This window comes from Numenius arquata, chromosome 5 (assembly GCF_964106895.1).
Source record: "Numenius arquata chromosome 5, bNumArq3.hap1.1, whole genome shotgun sequence".
NCBI lineage: Eukaryota > Metazoa > Chordata > Aves > Charadriiformes > Scolopacidae > Numenius > Numenius arquata.
The window spans coordinates 53,254,485-53,269,145 of NC_133580.1; the positions used below are offsets into that span (position 1 = coordinate 53,254,485).

Sequence of the window (14,661 nt, forward strand, 5' to 3'; positions counted from 1 at the left end):
AAATTCAAAATAAATGAGCAGTAAACCCATTTTCTCATTAGGAGTTCCACCAGCTTATGAAGAACTACTTGGAATATACGTTTTAGCTTCCTACACATACTGATGTCCTGCCTGAGTACAATTCTTCCAGACGTTTTCAGAAGCACAGTAATTGTAAAGATACAAGCTCTTTGGATTCAATCTTGTACACTGCATCTCAAATAAAACCAGATCAAGTCACATGCTTCACTAGCAAAGTTCTTGCTCTTCGGCAAACATCGCACTCTGAATTTCATAAGCCCAACTCGAAGCTAACAGACTATTCACAATTAGAACACATCCAGAAACATTGCAGCTTCCACAAGATACACAAACTTACTGGTTCTTGCCAAAAAATGGCTTTGATGAAAATATTTTCTAGCACTCAGGCACATGAATGGGAGGCAATGTAACGGCAAAGGCTGTAATAACTGTTCTCAGGAGCTAATTTTAATGTAAGCACAGTGAACCAGAAAATAGATTTGACCAGCTGGCTCAACTCATCCCGAGGCCTAGAACTCGGCATGCACATTAAAAGCCCGTGTCTTATCTGGTCTGACTCACCAAACCATTCTCAACCTGAAAGTTAGAGTGCCACTACACAGCACCATTTCTGTAACGGCTGTTTGCTGGACGGTTACGATGGATATATGTCGTTTACCTAAAGAGAAAACGCCTTAACTTTCAGATCTGTACCAGAAGAGTACCGCTAACTGACACTAAACCAGAGGATCATCTGCAACGGCCATGCTCTCTCACCAGACCCACAGCAACCTCCTTAAATAGCACCCCAAATTTCAACAACACATGTCTATTTAGCCTTCTTGCAGGCAACATGTTTAATAAGCCAAATAATCGGAACAAAGCCATGTTACTGCCCTTAGAAAAGCCAGAATAACACAAAGAGCCTACTCACTCGTCCATCCCAGACTTTTTAACCCAACTGGTCGTTACACTTACAAACCATGAATGAGAAATCGAGTTTCTTATTGCCGGGGGAGGGGAGAGAAAATAATCACGGTGCTCCCCCAGGAATCGCTGTGGGAGGCAGTTATTGTGGAAAAAAACCACGCACCTCCCCTGACGTAACTCTACCCTTGGGCACCCGAGGGGGGACTCGCCGGGAAGCCCCGGGGGATGGATGTGCGGCACAAAGGCGGCACCGCGGGGCCCGGCACCTTCCCCCCGCACCCCTGGCAGGGCCGGGTCCCTCGCCCGGAGCAGGGAGACACAGCACGGCCGCGCCGCCAACCCAACCCCCGTCTCGAGCGGCAATTATTAATGCTAATAAGTTGGGGTTCGGGTGTTTGGGGATTTTTTTGTTTGTTTGTTTTCCGCCTGGCGGGGCTGCGGGCAGCCGCCGTTTCGCTCCCACGCGAAGCCTCCAGTCAACGGCGGCGCGACGGGGAGCTAACCTTTACCTCCAGCTGGGATGAAGGAGCGCGGCCCTCCATCTGCGCACCCATGACAATAAATATAATATCTGTACCTATTTATCTACCTGTCTATATAACTGAAGAGACGAGCAGCCCGCAGCTTTGGGGCAGCAGGAGGCTAATGCCGCGGGGAAGGGCAGCTCCGGGATGACATCCCGGTCCCGCAGGCTGTCCCCACCCCGAGCCCTCCGAGCGCTGTCCGGTCCCCACAGCCGCCAAGGCTCCGGGCCCAGCCGCCCCCACACCGCGCTCCACCCGGCCCTGCCTCCAGCCGCCTCAACAGCTGCTCCTGGCCGGCTGCACTTGCCCTCCGCCGGCGGGCACTGCCCCCGCGGCCTGCCCCGACCCCCATCACCGCAGCATCGGTACCTGCACCCGCCCGGGCCGCCTCCCTCTGCCTGTGGACCGGGCTCCCCAACGGCAATTGAACAAAACACAGACGGCTCCGCCCCCTCCAAGCACCAGCCCGCTCCCATTGGTCGGCCTGCCCGCCCGCCGAACTTTGACCCGCTCGGCCATAGGGCTGTGGGGGGCGCTGGCCCCGCCTCACAAGGGGCGGGGGGCGGGCCCGTTGCCGCCAGGGACGCGCCGCCGTGGTGCCAGGCGGGGCGGAGGTGACGCGCCGGACTACAGCCCCCAGGAGGCACTGCGGAGGGGGCGGTGCCCCTCTCCCATTGGCCGGCCGGGAAACGTGCGGAGAGGCGCGGAAGCTGCGCTTCTTCGCCTGAAGGGGCGATTACATCATCGCGTCCCCGGATGGAGCCGCAAGAAGGACGCGGGCGCGCGCGTGGCGCAGCGAGCGGGTGCGGCGGCGGCCGGGCTGCGCACGCGGCGGGCCATCGCGCATGCGCACTGGCGAACCGGGGGGGGGGCTGGGCGCGGCCACGGGCACCTCAGGAGGGCGGCAACAGGGGGTGGCGGTTCTGGTTCTCCTCGGGGCGGTGGTGCCGGTGCCTGGCAGGGTGGGGAGGGTGTGGGGGCTGCCCCTCGGCCGCAGTGGGGCCTGAGCACACCAGTGAAGGCTGCCTTTCTGGGTCTGGGCCTTGTCAGTCTGTGGGTGACCTCCGCCAAGACTTGGCCTGGCCCGGCCTAGCCCAGCTGGTTGCACCCAGCCTGGCAGTGTTGGCAAGGCCTCTCTGCAGAGCAGCTGAGGTGCGGGCAGACGAGCCTGTGGCAGTCCCAGAGCAGGAATGGCACCCGGGGCTCCCTGCAGAAGCCATCGCCATGCCTTGCCCTGGCTAGATCTTGCTGCTTAAGTTAGCTCCCCTGTTAGCTGGTTCTTCCCAGCCTCCGCAGACGTGCTGCTCTGCGCTGTGTAACGGTGTGGTTACACTGCCCTCTGCTTGCCTGCTCCCTGCCTCCCTCAGCTGGCAGCTTCCACACCAACCTGCTGGAAATACCTCAGCTTCATCCCTCACAGTGGTCCCTCGTGGACCTGAACTGGTGCCATCTTCTCTTTCTCAAAATGGAGGCCCAGGGAAAAAACAAAACAAAAGCGAAGATCTGCTTCTTAATCTGCAAGAAATGTTCCTATGGGAGTTTTTCAAAAGCAGTTATGAGTCAACCATAGTGAGGAAGTGGGATGTGTTTGGACAACAATTACATTGTACACTTGTCAGGGCAGAGACTGCTTTATGTGGATGCATAATCCTTAACATCATGAAAAACCAAACCCTGATTTGCTGTTGCCTACAGGCTTAACATTACTGAGGTACAGGTATTTTTTATTAATGGTAACTATTAGCAAGCTGTTCTTAGCCCTTTAACAACCATCTGTTATTTCAGCCTTCTGCAACTTGTTCTTCAGTGTTTGTGCATGGAATTGTATTTCGCTCCCTCACATTTCCTTTGACCCAGAAGTTTTTCAGCTGACTTTGCCTTGTTATCCTGTAAGATTTTTTTCTGAATTGCCAGAAAATGCTGCAATAGATACCTGAGTTAACGTTGGAATGCAGAGTCCAAATCAAAAGTGTGTTCCTGGGGCATCCTTCCTGCAGCTTACTTCTTTTCCAGGCTTTCAAATTTTAACCTTAACAGACTGATAACTTAAAATCAATTTTATTTCAAGCAGCATTACCAGGTTTTGCTGCTTGTTCTTCATCGCTGTCCTCTCAGATTTTACACCCTGCAGTATCCAGTTCTTTGAAAAAGTTTGCATTTTTGTTTCATTTTGATAAACCTCAGGCTGAAATATTTTCAAATAGTTTTCTAAGATACTTTTCCCAAATTATACAATGAATATTTAAATTAACGTACTAGTTCTCTGTAAGATCAACACCTACCTCTCTTTAGAAAGATCTTGCAAGCGATTAAAGATGCACAGAGAAGAGTACACAACTTTCTCCCATAGTTCAGTCCTGGCTCTTGAAATACTTTCTGGTTGTGCTCATTTTGCTCCTGGCCTTATTGTGAATTCTAGTGCATGGGAAACTGTAGTTCATCTGCTTTCATGATCCTACCCATATCTTTGGCAGGGACTTGCCTCCATCCTGTAATCAGTTTTGTACACAGAATTCTCCATTGAAAACAAGTTATCCCTGAAGCATTTCATTGCTAAATCCTTATCCAAACTTTAAATTAACAATTTAGGTTTTAAAAACATGAAGTCATAATATAATTTGATTTTTCACAACCATTATATCTACGTATTCCACTGCAGTTTAGTAGCTCAGGTGTAAGATTTTGATGTAAAACTGGTTTTCCCTCACCTACAAGTTCAACCGTTTTCATAGTTTTGAAACACGAATGTTCTCAGTTAAGCTACAATACTTTCCTCCTGCTTCTTGCACTATTTGTGCTGCAAGTAAAGGTAAAACCAGGGGGAACTTTGTGTTTCTGAAGCTGAACTGCCTCTCGATTACTTCCAGCCATAGCTGCAGCGATGGGGGAGGCACATGAAAGGAGCTACAGCCGCACTCCCACAGCAGTCAGTGCTTCTGCTCTCAACTTCCACGGGCTAGATATTTCCGACTAGGGTAGAAACTTCACAGTAATTAAATTATCTTGTGGATTAGATAACTCTTAAATCTTCTCTCTCTTCTTCTGTAATGCTCCCCTGTGATTCCTCCCCTGATTTCTATTATCACTTTCCATTCTTTTCTCCAACTTCATCAGTGTTTCTTCCATCGCAACAGTGGCTGATGATACTGTCTTCTTTTGGGGTGAAGCTGCCTTCAACTGTCTGTAGTCCAAAACCAGGCAGGAAGCTGAGCTCCAAACTAGTGATGTTACAGAGGTGGTACCTCCTGTGATCAGCTGGTTGCATCCCAAAACTTATCACCTGGGCAAATCACATACAATGGTCAACAAAAACTAAGGGCTTGGGGTGGGAGAGAGAAGTGAGCGATCATATCTGAGATGGGGCAGGTGGCAGCTTTAATCAATGTCATTCAGTATTCAACCATCGTCTTCTTTTATTTTATACCCAAGAGAAAAGCTCTGGCAGGGATCCAGTTTATAATTCAGATCTTGGTAAACACAGACCTAAATTTCCCTCATGACAAGGTTCGATAGTAATTGTCTAGCACTTTAAATATCTAATTACAAACATGCTACCACATGTTAAAGTGGTCGGTGTCTGTTCACTCAACTGTGTGTCTCCAGGAAGGGCCATCTGTTTCCAACGAAACAGTGAAACATGAATGTAGACAGGTTTCTAAATTAAAAACAAAAAAAAAACCTCCAGAGAGACACAAATCTGTTTTTACAATAAAGCGTAGGCAGAAATAGGTGCAGTCAGAATGAACCTCAGGAGAAAGTTTTCACCTAGAGGAACTGATGCATGGTGTGATTGCCCTAAGATACCCTCATGGGGGTTATGTTATGCACCTAAACTACTGGAGTAAGCATCTAGAATACTTCACTACGTAGACGGATGTATGTTCAGTTTGGTCCATCTTGACACCTGTTTTCCATAAAAGAATGGCAGTTCCTCTTGCATCCCATCCCAACACCTAGCTCCTAGATCCAGTTATTCAAGAAAGGGAATGTTTCCCCCTCCTTAGTCAGAACAAGGTGGATGGGCGTGAGTGACACGCTGGCTTTGCCTCTCACGCAAAACTAACTCATAGACCCTAACGCTGCGTGTATGTTACTACTAAGCTGTTGCCAATTTAGGCAAATTACCACCTAAGATCAAGAAGGGAAACAGAGGAGACTATGCAACTCAGTTCTTTTTTTTTTGTTATTATTTTCGTACTGCTCATAGATAAGGAACCCAGCAGCTATTTGATGTAGTTAAAGAAATCAAGTGCAAAAATAGTTCAGACACTCTGTAGTGTGCACAGCTGCTCGTAAGGTTCAGATGAGCATTTCCAACAGTATTTCAAATAGGTTGAAAGGTATTTTGCTGTGTACACTGATCACTTTTTACTTAGCACAGCATTAGTAAGCCAAAAGTTAGTGTATTTACTACATACTGTGGTCCTCTTAGAATGAATTAGAGAAGCAAGGCAAATAAGCGAGTAGGGATATTGATAGTCTCTGGTAAATTTACCCCAAATCATGGTATTTCTCTTCTCATAGCAATCACTGTTAGTCATTCATCTGTTTCCCCATAAAATACATATAATGGAAAAGGGGCCTCTGTTTTAAAAGACAAATTTATGAAGGCCTGTCAGAAAGATTCTGCATCCAATAAAATCCTTCACTGATCCTGTTTCCCTCAGGGTCACTTTGCGCTCGCCCTGAGGAGCAAGGGGGCAATGTGGATTCCATCTCTGGGCCCAGGGAGTCCCCACGCAAGGGAGTGAAGAAAGAAACTGAACTGGCTTTGGAGTCCGACAGAGCAGGTACAGGAGACACTGCTTAGGTATTGAGGGGTCCTGCGATATCCTGCGTTTTGGGGGGATGTTTGAGCATGGCTGAGCCTCATCAGAGATGCTTTTCACACTTCTCCATTCTCTCTGTTTAGCAGTTTCGGGTTCTGGGCACAAGAGGAAGTTCTGCCACTAATTATATGTATCAGTTGATGGTTTTAATGTAAACCTTGCTCAGGCTGTTTTGTGTACCTTATACAGATGAGTTTTCTGTATAAGGTATTTTTCCTTACTTACATTCAAGGGCTTGTTATAAATGAGATAAAGCAGTAAGAATGCTAAATAAATAAGCTGGAATTGAGAAGCAAAGACATGTTCAGCATCAAAATCTGAAACAAGCAGAGGGCTGACATCCCGGGATATTAGAGTCAGGGGTCTCTCGTATACCACTACAAGTTGGCTAGACATTATGTTCTTTGTGAACTCTTAAAAGGATTTTGAAAATGTTGAGTTAATCATGACCAGATCAGGTTTTATTGGATTTCATGGAAGGGTGACTCCGTCCCGTGCCCCCTGTACACAGCTGACTTTTCCTACACCCAGCCTTTCCCCTCCATTGCCTGCTATTCCAGCTACACAGTTGCCTGCTTCTTCTTAAATTGAGCCATCTGGCCAGGGTATACTTGATTTTTCAGGGTATGAATTAGCCACAGGATTTCAAAAAGGGCAAACCAAGCTCCAAGTGCTGAGCCAACGCAGCATTGTTCTGCTTTTCACTGTGGTCCCCTAGGAACAGTCCCACTCATGAGAACTCTAAATTGCTAAGAGTTCAGCCAAAGCATCTTCTGCCTACTCAAGTTTCTAGTCCTTCCTACATATGTTTCCAAGTGCCTTGTTCTTTTTGCAGTATATAGCACTTCCTTCCTAGACCTTCCCTACGCTTGCCTGCTTTACAAAACGGCTTATTTGCCTTCTGAGTGAGCCTTTTCTCAGCCCAGAACCCTTCCCCAACTTGTCTCTCCTTGAAAAAAGCCAGGGATAGCAAAGATGCATCAGTTACCTGCATCCTGGTGCAGCCAGAAGGGATGATTGAGTTTTCAAGTTCCCATTTTTTTCTGTCAGGATAGGGCTTATAGAACTTTTGCAAATTCCTCTAGTGATTTCTAATACGAGGCATAGGGAAGACAGGTCACTAACAAATAAATTTGATTCATAAGCACTTAAAGCATGCTCTGCACAACATCTCATACTTGTTATGTTTCACCATCCTTAATACAGAATTTCTCTATGAGCCATTTCATCTGCTTCTTATTTTTTATGAGTTGGGGGGTTGTTTGTTTATTTGTTTTTGGTTGAGTTTTGTTTCATTTCAGGTTTTTTTGTGGTTTTTTTTTTTTTGTTTTAAGGAGATAGTAGTTACCACTGTTCTGTACTTGTCTGTTATTACTTATCCAGAAATCTGAGGGAACAAGAAAAAAAATAATTTTCCTGTGAAAACACACTGGATAATTTCTTCGTGTAAGAATTGTTTATACCTGCATAGATACTATTTTCTTTTATTCTACCTCAAAATCTGCTGAGAAGTGGCAGAAGTTGTGCAGCGGGCAGTGGCATTGTGTCAGACCGTAGTATCTTTTACCAGTTTCCAGGAAACAAAGATCTTCCAAACATGAAACTTTATTGGAAAACAAAGTAGTTCCAAACCAGTAATATCGATATTTCACTTCATCTCATTCCTAAATTGACTGTGGTTAGATAAAGAATGAACTATTTTAATCATCAAATCAAAACAAGGATTTAAGGATGAATTTTCATTTGCATTTCAGCCGAGCAGAATGATACATACCCACGATTTTAAACATGAAGTCTTCACATACATTTGTGCCTACTAATCATCAGGTATATTCATGTATTGAAGGATTCTCTTTTACATCTTATATTTCTAGATAATTTCCCCTGCAGAAGGCAATTCAAATGCCATGAGTTTCTACTCATGCTCCCAGACCTGCCTCCTCTGCTCAAACTAAAATTGCAGCCTGTCTCTGAGAAGTCCCATCCCAGAGACGTAACTGACAGATCGAGCCCATTGTGACTCAAATAGAACTTTCAATTTTCTCTCATCTCATTCATATCCATGCAAACTGCTGCTGCAATGATTCTCTAGCCCTGTCCTTTAGCCACACTAGCCTTCTCCTTCTACCTCTCCGCTGGCTTTATTTTTGTTGTATTAACCAAACTCTCCCTGTCTTTCCATTCAAAGCCCTTCATAGCCTATTCCACCTCTATCTACCTTTCACTAAAGCTTCTGCCTCTTGAGCCCCTCAGTCACTATGAACTGCACCATAAGATAGGTGCATATACTTATAGGCAGCAACAGGCTGCCCAGAGAGGTGGTGGAGTCTCCATCACTGGAGACATTCAAAATCCGCCTGGACACATTCCTGTGCAACCTGCTCTAGGTGGACCTGCTTTGGCAGGGGGGTTGGACTAGATGATCTCCAGAGGTCCCTTCCAACCCCATATCATTCTGTGATTCTGTGATAAGATCATGTAGTGTGACCTCTGCTTACCTCAGGCCTTTACATTTAGCAAAGATACTCGTATATTAAACCCAATGGTTTCAATTAAACTAAAGCATTTTAGTTCTCAGGAGACTAACCTGTGTTTCACAAGCAGAAAACAAGAGTGATCACCATGGCCTGAGGCTTTTACGATGGCCCGAATGATTCAGGAGGTCAACCAGACTGTTGGCTGTAGAAGTAGGGGATAAAAAAAGACAAATGAACCTTCATGTCCCTGCTCCCCTGACTGGGAGGGAAATGTCTTCCTGACCCCCAGTCAACCCTGTGCAAGGGAGAAAGAGACGTCCATCAGTCCCGTAGGAAGAGAGGTTCCCTCATCACGACAAAGCACCCACTTAAACTGTTCTGTGTTTTGAGCTATGAGACATCTAGGATGTCTCTGAAGAAGGGCAGAGATAATATTGAAGCTAATAAATTTAAAACATCTGTTTTAATGAAAGCTGGTGTCTTTTGGATGTGTTTCAAGGCTGAGTGACTAAGATGCGAGTCCTGACTGAATGTTTTTCTGTAGTTGGGGTAGGTGAAAGCCTCACAAGTTTGGGTTTTTTTCCTCAGCTCTCTGTTGTCTAAGACTGCAGGAGATGATTGAGTGGCTTCGTCTTCAGACACACTTCTAGGGTGTCTTCTTTCAGTTAGCTGCTTGCATAAATTGTGTGCAACTTCCAAAAGGCTTCTAAACCTTTACCAAATTAAGTTGAAGTTGCCTAACTGGTTTTAGATGTATTACATTGTATACAGGTATGCGTGGACAAGCACAGATGACACGCACTGCTGGCTATATGTTGGGAAAAGGAAAGTGGGGGAGCAATAATTTCTCCCTCATCTCTGATACTATTGGATTAAGACAGGAGATTTGCTTATAGCCATTATTTTAATACTGAACCAGGATTATAACAAGTATGTCGAAGGCTGTGCACAAAGCCTTACTCCCAGAAAGAAGGAACTGAGCAGGAAGACTATGATACAGGTACTGGGTTCAGGAGGAACCAGTGAGACCTTCCAGCCCCAAATTTAGCACCCACAGAGGCTCCATGGTTTCTTCTCGAAGCTCTTGTGGTTTAGTTTCAGTCAATGGCAAGAGCAGTGCATTGCTAAGTAAGCAGCAATGCATATTTACAATCACAATTGAAAAAATTTAAGCAATTTCCGACTGCAGTATATCTAACACAATGAGGGCCACCAGAATCGATAATAGAGATCAGCCATTGAACCTCTGTCTTCTTATAAACTACCAATGGACACCTCTTGGCTTTCTCCTGTGCCAGTCTTCAGGCTTTGGAGAAACTCCCTCTAGGTATCTGCAAGGTTATATCGTTCTCTCTTCTCATATCCCCTCGCAAGCTCTGACTTTGCTCCGAGATCTACAGAACCTTGACAAAGCCTGCCAGTGGTGTGCTGAAGGTGCTGCTAACCAGGTGGATCACCATGCACACTCTTTTCCTGTAACTCTGGTGGCTCCCTGCTGCTCTCCTCTTGCCTTATCCTTCCTTTGGCAATTCTTCAGGCAAGGACTTGTATATTTATTCGGTGTTGGTGCAGTGCCCAGCATAGCAGGGACCTGGACCATCACTAGAGTTCCTAGGTACTTTGAGTAGATAAATAATAATGGTAATCTGCAAGCAAGAAATTGCTTTGAGTGTTTTTTTTGGGGGGAGGGTGGTGTTTTCTGTGAACCAAAAATTGCAGCTTGCCCCCCAAATAATCAGTTAAAATATTGCGCATACAGATCTGCAGATGACAAATGCAGAGAGGCCACTGTAAACAGCTAAATGAATTTCCCTCCCCCCTGCCCCAAGAGCTAGCATCAAATATGTTTTTTGAGGAAGAAGTGCGATCTTTGAGCGTATGTTTCCTGTTTCAGTTCATTTTTAATGTTCTAAAGCCAGCGGGTACTTAATTTATAGCGAGCATCTCTAACTTTGTCATCAAGATAGCTGTTCCGATTTTTTTACAAGTGGTGCATTTTTAAACATTATATATATGTACGTCTGTATGCTAAAGCCTTCTGTGAAAAAAAATTAAAAGCGAACTTCACAACAGCAATGTAAGGCTTTGCCTGGTTTTTTTTTTCCTGGTTACCAACCTTGTACAAATTAAAAGCACATTAGCCACTTTGAAAACAAATCTGACTGCAGTTCAACCTCTTCTCTTTGGAGTTTTAGCTTGAAGATAGCAGTGGCATTCCACTGGCTAAGCCACTTGAGTGAATTTCCTGATTTTGCTTGGTTGCTTAATTTCCTGTTGGGCTCACATTTTGCCTAATTCAAGACAAAAAGACCCCTATAAATGGGATGAATGATTGAAATTGCAGAGCTGGACATAGTAATTTGATTGCAGTTCAGCGTGTGCCTCTGAACAGAGGTAGAATTTCTGAGACATGCATATAAGTGACTCTAAAAATGTCTTTAATTCAGCATTTTCTCCCCTTATTGAATTACCCATCTATCCATCCAAATCTGTTATCAAAGGTCTTCTCCTTGTGTTCAGGTTTTAATGTGTGTCCATGACAAGTTTCCCTCTGTTATGACATCACTCTTAAGTCTCTAAAAAAGGACAAAATATAAAACAATAGGAAGTGCTACAGTCTGTTCTTCATAAAAGCTCTCTAGCAGTACTTAGGAGTACAATTTAAAGCAGATCTCCTTCTCTGCATAATTTTTTCCAGTGATAGGCTTTACATTCAACTTTTAAATACCCGGGATTGTGAATGGGACTAAATAATGCTTTAGGAAAAGCCTATAAATAATGGATACATAATACATACAGTTTAAGTCCCTAACCTGATTGTTCCACGCATCTTTCCCTTGTATATTGCCTATCATGCTGTACAAAACTACTGGGCTATAAAAGCTTAAAGTAAATCTGTTGGCTTTTTCCTTGATGTTTCTTCCTCAGTGAAGAATACTACCTCTGTGGGTTTATTTATCAGTTAGATCAGCGGAAGACTTTATGAATTAAAAGATGCACTTTGCAGTTTTATCTGAACACCATCAGCCTGGGCTCAGCCTGATCTTTTCTGGGAAGGATTTCCAGGGCAGTCCTGTCTGAGAACATTGTCCTTCCTTCCACAGCGCTAGCCATGGTCCAGGACCTACCCAGCTTGTCACTTGCGTGGGGCTGAAAGCTTTAAGGATTCAAACTTTGCATAGACTGAGGCTAAACTAAAATCGTGACAACACCCTGTTATAAGGTCAATTTCTGTAATATCTGTTATTCAAGTCTTTTCCTGTCAAGAACTTGCTGGTGGAATGGGTACCAAATTACTAATATAGGTGAACTGAACACCTGTATTTGATAAACTAAAATGTTCACTTGGCTTTGGATGCTTGGGCCTGATGAGTCTGAAAGGGTTGTTGTGAACCACATTTGCTTCAGATGTGACAGACAGATCCTGCAGGAAATGAAAATGCCATGCCTTCTTTCCTGAAAAAGTATTATTATTATTCTTTAGCATTATTCTTGTATGTGTCTTTTTTTTTTCAGATGGTCTGTTAGTGGCAGGGTTCTTGCTATGTTGTACATCTGGTTAATGGCCTAGAACATCATCATTGTTTACAGTTATTTCTAACAGGAACTGAGATCAAAGATCAAGTTAATGGAAGAAAGAGCAATGAAAGACGAGAGCCAGTTCTCTGTTAGGAGGGACTATATTCTGCCCTGGCAGAGCTTTATCTGATAAGTATTTTTCCATCTCTGACGACTATAAGCCAGATCCTGTGATCTTTATATTGACCAGATTTGTGTTTAAGACTACATCAATCAGACCACATTTAATTTGGGCACATTTTTATCCCACTGCCCCTTCACTTCTTGAAAAAAATCCATTTTACCGAGCAAGAGCTATATAATACTGCCTCAAAAAAACCCCTGTGCTTAGGCATCCTTATGGCCATGAACCGAGTGTGCTTAGCTTCTTTGTGGTTATGGATGTGATCTGAAGGTTGCATCGTCTTCTGGGTTCTTGCAAATAGAAGAATATAGGTTGAGACACGGAAAATATTTGTTCAGAAGAGCCGGGTACATGGATCCAACAGCCTCTTGGAACCTTACAGGCGACAGCAGGCTTCACATTTCCATCCATATAGCAGCAAATTTAAAAATGTGTACGTAACATAAAGAGGGCCAAGATACTATGACTGATTTGGGTGGTTCTATTTTTATGTTATTTTATTTTTAAGCTAGCTAGGAGCGGCCATGGTTTAAATTAAACCCGTCACTTCCACATAATTGAAGAGGGATTTACAGAAGATGCAGACGCTTTTCATGCCAAATGTTGTGCATGTACAGAATGAGAACCAACAATTACAATTAATTTCTGAGCCCATGCTCTGTACCCAGGAAGCAGCAACGTGCCTCCTTATCACCACAAATGCACAGGGAAAGGGTTTTTATAAGGGTTTTATCCATTTTTTTTTCAGTGCTCTCAGAACCGGGAAGTTGTGAAATGCCTTGGATTTCTTTTGCCTGCATTTGTCCAGGCTGGCAAGAAGGTCTGCAGGCTGGGATGGCAAAGGGTCCGGCAGCGTTTGAGAGCTTTAACTAAAAGTTACCACAGACAAAAGCGGTGACTGTTGCATTCCACCTGTTATCTCTGGGAGTCAGCAGCACTGCCTTCCCCCTCCAGCCTCCCTGCAAGTCCTGGCAGCCCCGAGATAACATTTCATTCAAGATCTGCTCATGCCAAGTTATCGATAAAGTTAGGAAAACGAATACCTTGAGGGAGCAAGGCTAGATTTTCAGTTTGCTTAATTTATGGGCCAAGTCCAGCCTGGTACAATGGAGGTCCAGCTGTCGGTGTTCTTTGTCATCTTTAGAAGATGTCATTTTGCAATGGCAGGACATGAAAGGGGGTTTGAAGAACACTTTGCAGTGATGGTGGCTGACTACTGTGTTTCTGGTTACAATTAACAGCACATTCTCACCAACTCTCTCTGATTCTGCTTGTTCACAGGCCCGGGGCAACCGGAATATCTTTCTTTTGTCCCACACTCCTTCGTCACCATGGCAACAAATGGGCAAATATTATAAATTTTTTTTTTTTTTGCAAGTAGGCTGGTAAGTTTTCAGGACCACACACACACACACGGAGTACAGATAGTTCAAACTCGGAGATTAGCACCTTAAAAAAGTGGGTTTAACCAGTGACTTGGGCTGTGGCCCAGCTCCATGCCAATGCCCATGGGAAAACATCCTCGCAAAGTCAGGCAGCGCACCGGTGACTACACAAGTATGTGGGCAATGCCCAGTGCCAGCCCGTGGTTGTTGTCACCAGCAATTAAAGGGAGATTGAGGTCCTCTTCAGGACCACCCTGAGATCATCCTAATTGTGCCGCTGGTGGAAACAAAGGTCAGCCCTTGTGCAGGGGTTTAGAAGTCAAACCTGCACTCCCAAGGGGACACTGGAGCCCAGAGCCCTTAGGGACACCACAGTCACTAATCACTGTGGCCTGGAAAGCAAAGCCACCGTGCGATTTAATAAACAACAGCCCCCAAATGGAGGGGAAAAAGGGGCAACATCAGAAGCTCATTGTACACTGGGAACTGAGGGAGGGGATTCACCTCTGCCTTTGTGCAAGTCAGACCCCTTGCATCACCGAGAGCCCCACCAGGCAATACTCTGCTGTGCAGCAGCAATTACAGCATGGGAGCTATAGACAAACATGGACTTCTAATTTCTGGTTCAGAGTCTGGGAAGAGATCCTTGCCAGCTGCAGCTGCTGGAAGGTACAGTGTCTTGGCATGGTCATTAGACTGATGGATCATTTGGCATCAGACCCGAGGAAGCTTGATGGCTCTCATCTGCAGCCTCTGGATCCAGAAGCTAGCCAGAAGGTCTTGAGTATTTCCCTAACCTGCAATTCGTTAAGC

The 14,661-nt window shown here is 45.0% G+C and overlaps 1 protein-coding gene across 1 annotated transcript in view; it reads right to left on the bottom strand.

The window, feature by feature from the left end:
* The window catches only part of FAM53A (family with sequence similarity 53 member A), a 73,384-nt gene extending 71,527 nt beyond the window's left edge, over positions 1-1,857 (bottom strand). Inside the window, exon 1 of the mRNA XM_074147811.1 lies at positions 1,824-1,857. The gene's annotated coding sequence lies outside the window, so the exon portion shown is untranslated. The remainder of the gene's footprint in view (positions 1-1,823) is intronic.
* Positions 1,858-14,661: the final 12,804 nt, after the last annotated feature.